Here is an 8,363-nt window from a genome sequence, read left to right on the forward strand (position 1 = left end):
CTGACCTTGCTTTCCCCATCTTATATGAACCTGTTCTGGAAGGACCTACCTCTGCAGTCAAGCCTTCCCTGTGCTGTCCACACACCATTCCTACCTCCCTGCCCTTGGTCAAACCACTCCCCTACCTACCTGGGAGGTGCCCCACCCTCCATTATCCCTGACCTTAGAGACCAACTTGAATTCCCTTTTCTTTTTTTTTGAGACGGAGTTTTGCTCTTGTCACCCAGGCTGGAGTGCAGTGGCATGATCTCATCTCCACTCACTGCAACCTCCACCTCCCAGGTTCAAGCGATTGTCCTGCCTCAGCCTCCCAAGTAGCTGGGATTACAGGTGCATGCCCCCACACCCAGCTATTTTTGTATTTTTAGTAGAGACAGGGTTTTGCCATGTTGGTCAGGCTGGTCTCGAACTCCTGACCTCAGGTGATCCGCCCACCTCAGCCTCCCAAAGTGCTGGGATTACAGGTGTGAACCACTGTGCATGCCCCCAACTTGAGTTCTATCCAGTGTCCAAAGTCTAGTTCCTCTTCTCCAGAAGCCTTCTGTCTCTGGACTCCATGAGCTTGATGGCATAGAGGTGTAGAAGGACACCAGGCTCTTGGTCAAACAGCCGTGCGTCTGAATCCCACCCTGCCTCTTAGAAGCCATATGACCTATGGTGAGTTCCTTATCTTCTCTGTGCTTCAGTTTCTTTATCACTAAAATGGGGCTAGAACTGACCTCACAGGGTTATTGTGAGAAGGAAAAGAGTAAGAACACGGAAAGCACCTGGCACTGTGCCTAGCACATAGTATGTGCTCAATAAATACTAAAAGCTACTTCTTCAGCCCATTCTGCTCTCTGCCCTCTCAATTTCCGCAGCTCATATCCTGCAGCCTGTCAACCCTGGGTCACATCCTGTCACACAGCCCTAGAACGGTTCCATTTGATCAGCAAAACTGAGAACCCAGACCCCCCATTTACAAAGAGACAGAAACAAAGCTCCCCAATATGACACACCTTGTTAGCAGTGATCAGAAGAGAAAAGGGTTTATTACCCAGCTGGGAGTGACACCATCCCCTACCCAACAACTCTCAACAACTTGATAGGGCCCAAAGAGGGAAGGGGCCTAGAAGATTGAGAGCAGAAGAGACAGGTGAGGCTGGCCAGGCGCGGTGGCTCATGCCTGTAATCCCAGCACTTTGGGAGGTCCAGGCGGGCAGATCACCTGAGGTCAGGAGTTTGCCAGCCTGGCCAACATGGTGAAACCCTATCTCTACTAAAAATACAAGAATTAGTACAGCATGGTGGCGGGTGCCTGTATTTTCAGTTTCTTGGGAGGCTGAGGCAAGAGAATCGTTTGAACCCAGGAGGCGGAGGTTGTGGTGATCTGAGACCATGCCACCATGCTGTTGCACTCCAGCCTGGTCGACAAGAGCCAAACTCCGTCAAAAAAACAAAAAACAAAAAACAAAAAATGAGAAAGATCAGACCTTTAGATGATGGGAGCCAGGTGCGGTGGCTCACGTCTGTAATCCCAGCACTTTGGCAGGCCAAGGTGGGCGGATCATAAGGTCAGGAGTTCAAGACCAGCCTGGCCAATACGGTGAAACCCCATCTCTACTAAAAATACAAAATTTAGCTGGGCGTGGTGGCGGGCGCCTGTAGTCCCAGCTACTCAGGAGGCTGAGGCAGGAGAATTGCTTGAACCTGGGAGGCGGAGGTTGCAGTGAGCCAAAACAGCACCACTGCACTCCAGCCTGGGTGACAGAGTAAGAGATGATAGGGATCTTGAGGGCTGCCCTCATGAATGAACTAATTCATTCATAATTAATGAATGAATTAGAGGGGAACTGGTAGCTTTATAAGAAGAAGAGAAACCTGAATTAGCATATCAGCAAGCTCAGCCCCCTGACCATGTGATGTGATGCCCTGCATGGCCACAGGGCACCAGAGAGAGTTTCCAAGTTCCAGGCTCTGCCTCTCTCCAATAAAGAGGAGTGGAGTTCCTATCCCTGGTTCTTAGCCTTCAAGACCTCTCCCAAGTTTTCAACCCCACCCTGGCCTCAACACTGGACTTAGGGTGCAGTCTTCCCATAAACTGTGCTAGGAACAGGGGTTGGGGTGTAGGTGGGAGGAGGAAAGAAATGCTCAACCTAAAGTCCCTGCTTCTGGGATCTTCCACTCAATTGGGACATGCATAAGCAACAAAAATCAAAATGGAGAGTGCTGCACAACTGTAAGAATAAATATAGGCCTGCATGGTGGCTCACTCCTGTAGTTCCAGAACTTTGGGAGGCTGAGGTGGGAGGATCGCTTGAGCTCAGGAGTTTGAGATCAGCCTGGGCAACATGGCGAGACTCCATCTCTATAAAAAATACAAAACTTAGGCCGGGCGTGGTGGCCTGTAACCCCAGCACTTTGGGAGGCCAAGACAGGCGGATCACGAGGTCAGGAGATCGAGACTATCCTGTCTAAAACGGTGAAACCCCATCTCTACTAAAAAAAATACAAAAAACTAGCCGGGCGTGGTGGTGGGCGCCTGTAGTCCCAGCTACTCGGGAGGCTGAGGCAGGAGAATGGCGTCAACCCAGGAGATGGAGCTTGCAGTGAGCTGAGATCCGGCCACTACACTCCAGCCTGGGCGGCAGAGCAAGACTCCGTCTCAAACAACCAACCAACCAACCAACCAAACAAAACTTAACCAGGTGTGGTGGTGTGTGCCTATAGTCCCAGTTACTAGGGAGGCTGAAGTGGGAGGATCCCTTTAGCCTGGGAGGTGGAGGTTGCAGTGAGCCAAGATCACACCATTGCATTCTGGCCTGGGCAAGAGAGCGACAGAGTGAGATCCTTTCAAAAAAAATAAAAATAAAAAGAAATAAATATAAACCTAGGGCTTGGAAGCCCAGTAGTGGGAGCCTTCGAGGACATAAAGGATAAAGGAAGGGGTAGCATTCCAGCCTCAGCCTTTGGACTTGTTAGGGTAGATGGTCTTTCTCATTAAAATAAGACCAGGCAGGGTGGCTTGTGCCTGTAATCCCAGCACTTTGGGAGGCCAAGGTGGGCGGATCCCTTGAGGTCAGGCGTTCATGACCAGCCTGGCCAACATGGTGAAAACCTGTCTCTCCTAAAAAAATACAAAGATTAGCCAGGTTCACAGCTACTTGGGAGGCTGAGGCATGAGAACTGCTTGAACCCGGGAGGTGGAGGTTGCAGTGAGCTGAGATCGCACCACTGCACTCCAGCCTGGGCAACAGAGCGAAACTCCGTTTCAAAATTTTTTTTTAAAAAAAGATATGCCAACAACATTAAAAACATTGAAGCGATCTCAATCAGATTTCCAATGGAATGTTTTGGAAGACTACAATAAGAGTAAGAATAAAGGCCCTCATTGTAGCTAAATTATCCTTATGAGAAAGAATGAAGAGGCGTTTGGTTGGAAACATTTTAGTCTGCTTTGAATATCGCTGGGCTCGTCCCCTTTTTGGGGCCTCTTTGAAGTTAGGCAGGGCCACATGACTAGTTCTGGTCAAAGGGCTGTAAGCACAGTGACTTCATCATTGCCCAGCTCAGGCATTTAAGAGCTTGTGTGCATCCTCCAGCCCTTTCTTCTTCTGCCAAAGTGACCTGGAAGTCATATATTTCAGTTTCACCACAGATATAATCAGCTTGGATCCATGGGCCCCATTATGAAGGAAGCTGCCATGGACAAATGCAGTGGATCTTGGTAAGTGGGAGATAAACATTCATGGATTAAGCCACTGAGATTTGGGGTTATCACCACAAGATGATCTACCCTATCTTAATACAAGGAGGACTTGGTCTACCAGATATTAAGGCCTTCTCTAAAACTTCGGTAATAAAAAAGAGCCGTGAAATAGTCTGAAGAAACACAACGGAGAAGACAGAGACAGGACCCTATATATGAGATCTTTTTTTTTTTAGACGGAGTTTTGCTCTTGTAGCCCAAGCTGGAGTGCAGTGGTGTGATCTTGGCTCACTGCAATCTGTGCCTCCCAAGTTCAAGCGATTCTCCTGCTTCAGCCTCCTGAATAGATTCTCCGTACTCAGCCTCCTGAGTAACTGGGATTACAGGCGACCGCCACCACACCCAGCTAATTTTTGTATTTTTAGTAGAGACGGGGTTTCACCATATTGGCCAGGCTGGTCTCGAGTTCCTGACCTTGTGATCTGCCCATCTTGGCCTCCCAAAGTGCTGGGATTACAGGTGTGAGCCACCGCACCCCGAGAGAGGTAGTGCTTTTTTTTTTTTTTTTTTGGTGAGGGAGGGAGTTTTGCTCTTGTTGCCCAGGCTGGAGTGCAATGGTGCAATCTCGGCTCACTGCAACCTCCACCTCCCTGGTTCAAGCGATTCTCCTGCCTCAGCCTCCCGAATAACTGGGATTACAGGCATGCGCCACCATGCCCAGCTAATTTTGTATTTTTAGTAGAGACAGGGTTTCTCCATGTTGGTCAGGCTGGTCTTGAACTCCCGACCTCAGGTGATTTGCCCACCTCGGCCGCCCAAAGTGCTGGATTACAGGTGTAAACCACTGCACCGGCCAAGAGGTAAGACTCTAAGAGATGATTGGGTCATGAAGGCAGAGCCTTCATGAATGGACTAATCCATTCATGGATTAATGAATTAATGGGTTAATGGATTAGTGAGTTATCATGGGAGGGGAATTGGTGGCTTTGTAAGAAAAGAAAGGCCAGGCGTGGTGGCTCAAGTCTGTAATTCCAACACTTTGGGAGGCCGAGGTGGGAGGATCGCTTGAGCCAAGGAGTTGGAGACCAGCCTGGGCAACGTGGCAAGACCCTGTCTCTACAAAACAAATTTAGTTGGGCATGGTGGCAAGTGCCTGTGGTCCCATCTTCCTGGGAGGCTGAGGTGGGAGGATCCCTTGAGCTTGGGAGGTGGGGGCTGTAATGAGCTGTGATTGTGCCACTGTACTCCAGCCAGGGTGAGAGTGAGATCCTGTCTCAAAAGAAAAAAAAAAAAAAAAAGAAATGAAGAAAAAACAAAAGAGGAAACAGCAGATCAAGATTTAGAATCTAATGGTGATTACATATAGAAATACACATAAGACAAACCAAGTGTAAAGGTACATTTTGAGACAATTTAAAAATGTTGGTTACGGATTAGATATGAGATGATATGAAGGTATTACTGCTAATTTTGTTGGGTGTGATAGCATTGTGGTTAGGTTCAATGATGGGGGCATGCATAGCTAAAGAATATAGGGGTGAGATGGCATGAAGTCTGGGATTTAAAGTATTTTGGCAAAGGGAAAAAAGAGGAAGATAGAGCAAATGTATTTTAGGCAAATATTTAAGCAAGATTTCAAGGCAAAATTTTGATAATTTTTGTTTGTATTTTATCATCATCATCATTATTATTATTATTTTGACAGAATCTTGCTCTGTCACCCAGGATGGAGTGCAGTGATGCCATCCAGGTTCACTGCAACCTCTGCCTCCTGGGTTCAAGCGATTCTCCTGTCTCAGCCTCCTGAGTAGCTGGGATTACAGGCACATGCAACCATGCCCAACTAATTTTTTTTTTTTTTTTTTTTTGAGACGATGTCTTGCTCTGTCTCCAGGCTAGAGTGCAGTGGCGCAATCTCGGCTCACTGCAACCTCTGCCTTCTGGGTTCAAGTGATTCTCCTGCCTCAGCCTCCTGAGTAGCTGGAACTACAGGCATGCACCACCACCTGAGCTAATTTTTGTATTTTTAGTAGGGACGGGGTTTCACCATGCTGGCCAGATGGTCTCGATCTCTTGACCTCGTGATCCGCCTGCCTCGGCCTCCCAAAGTGCTGGGATTACAGGCGTGAGCCACCGCGCCAAGCCTAATTTTTGTATTTTTTAGTAGAGACGGGGTTTTGCCATTTTGGCCAGGCTGGTCTTGAATTCCTAACCTCAAGTGATCCTCCTGCCTCAGCCTCCCAAAGTGCTGGGATTACAGTGTGAGCCATTGTGCCCGACCTATTTTATTATTTTTTTAAGAGAATAAGTTTGGCTCTGTTGTCCAGGCTGGCATGCAGTGGCATGATCTTAGCTCACTGCAGCCTTGAACTCCTGGGCTCAAGCAATCCTGCCTCCTCAGCCTCCCACGGTGCTGGGATTACAGACATTAGCCACCACACCCAGATGATAATTTCTGAATTTGACAGATGAGTATACTGGGATTCATTCTCTACTTTTGTGTATAAAAATTTTCGTAATAAAATTTTAAAAAACAACAATGATGCATGTTTTCAAGAACCCATTCGTATAAAAAGAAACAAATTAAGCAAGTTAAAATGGTTGCTGTGGAGGGGGAATAATATAGGAGTAGGGAATGAGGACAAAAGAGAAGCAGGCCAGGTGTGGTGGCTCATGCCTGTAATCCAGGCACTTTGGGAGACCGAGGCAGGAGGATCACTTGAGGTCAGTCAGGAGTTCGAGGCCAGCCTAGGCAACATGGTGAAAACCCATCTGTACTAAAAAATACAAAATTTAGCTAGGCATGGTGGTGGGCGCCTGTAATCCCAGCTTCTCAGGAGGCTGAGGCAGGAGAATCACTTAAACCCAGGAGGCAGAGATTGCAGTGAGCCAAGATCGTGCCACTGAACTCCAGCCTGGGTGACAGAGCAAGACTCTGTCTCAAAAAAAAAAAAAAAAAGAAGGCCGGGCGCGGTGGCTCAAGCCTGTAATCCCAGCACTTTGGGAGGCCGAGATGGGCGGATCACGAGGTCAGGAGATCGAGACCATCCTGGCTGACACGGTGAAACCCCATCTCTACTAAAAAATACGAAAACTTAGCCGGGCGAGGTGGCGGGCGCCTGTAGTCCCAGCTACTCGGGAGGCTGAGGCAGGAGAATGGCGTAAACCCGGGAGGTGGAGCTTGCAGTGAGCTGAGATCCGGCCACTGCACTCCAGCCTGGGCGACAGAGCGAGACTCCGTCTCAAAAAAAAAAAAAAAAAAAAAAAAAGAAGTCTGGGCGTGGTGGCTCACGCCTGTAATCCCAGCACTTTGGGAGGCTGAGGCAGGCGGATCACGAGGTCAGGAGATTGAGACCATCCTGGCTAACACGGTGAAACCCCCGTCTCTACTAAAAATATAAAAAATTAGCTGGGCGTGGTGGCAGGCACCTGTAGTCCCAGCTACTCGGGAGGCTGAGGAAGGAGAATGGTGTGAACCCGGGAGGCGGAGCTTGCAGTGAGCCAAGATGGCGCCACTGAACTCCAGCCTGGGCGACAGAGCAAGACTCCATCTCAAAAAAAAAAAAAAAAGACGGATGAAGAAAAGAAGAAATGGAATGAGAAAAGGAAGAAGGAAAGGAAACAAGAACAGTTGATGATAACCTGCCCTGACCTCAGGAGGATGACTAATTTAACCCTCTGCACCTAAAGTCCACAAGGAGAAAAAGAAAATGATATCTCCTATAACTCTGTCATGGTGGCATTTTAACCTTTTCTGTCTAAGCCTCGAACCCTCACTCCTGTGCACCCTACTATATATTTCTATGTGGCCGTTACCATGAGGAACACATCACTCTGAATTTTTGCCTATGAAACTGCTAGCACTGGGCCAGAACTTCTGGATATATGATATCATTTTATCTGCTTAACAACATTGTAAGGTGAGTATCATTATCTCTATTTTACAGATGCATTTAACCTCAGAGATCAGGTTATTCATCCAACTTCTACTATTAATAAATTACAAAGCTGGCACTTTGGGAGGCCAAGGTGGGATGACTGCTTGAGGCCAGGAATTCAAAACCAGCCTAGGCAACATAATGAGACCCCATCTATACAAAACAAAATGAAAAAATAAATCACAAAGCTAGTATTCCAAACACCTTGGCCTCAAAGGCCCAGGGTCATGTGATGCCATTAAGTTGATCCAATAGCTTCCTCATAATTATTCTTATTAAGGTCTGCCTAGTGGTCCATTGTATCGATGGAGGGTAATTTACTGTAATTTACTAACTGCTGTCCTATTTCTGAGTATTTGGGCTCTTTCTAGCTTTCTGCTCACATAGATAGTCCTATAAATTATCTTCAGGTCCAGAGCTTTTTGAGCCTGTTGAATTACTTCCTTATCAGGGTGGGGTTCCTTTGTGTTCACACACGAATGTTGACCTCATTACAGTAGTTCATTCTCGTTGACATGGTTTTCACAAAAGAGTTGAATGGGCAAGCAGGAGTTAAAACTCAGAGATGGGCAAGATGCAGTGGCTCACACCTGTAATCCCAGCACTTTGGGAAGCCGAGGTAGGTGGATCACGTGAGGACATTAGGATCACGTTAGTTCGGGGCCAGCCTGGCTAACATGGTGAAACCCCATCTCTACTAAAAATACAAAAGTTAGCCAGGGTGGTGGCTCATGCCT

This window comes from Macaca nemestrina, chromosome 17 (genome assembly GCF_043159975.1).
Source record: "Macaca nemestrina isolate mMacNem1 chromosome 17, mMacNem.hap1, whole genome shotgun sequence".
NCBI lineage: Eukaryota > Metazoa > Chordata > Mammalia > Primates > Cercopithecidae > Macaca > Macaca nemestrina.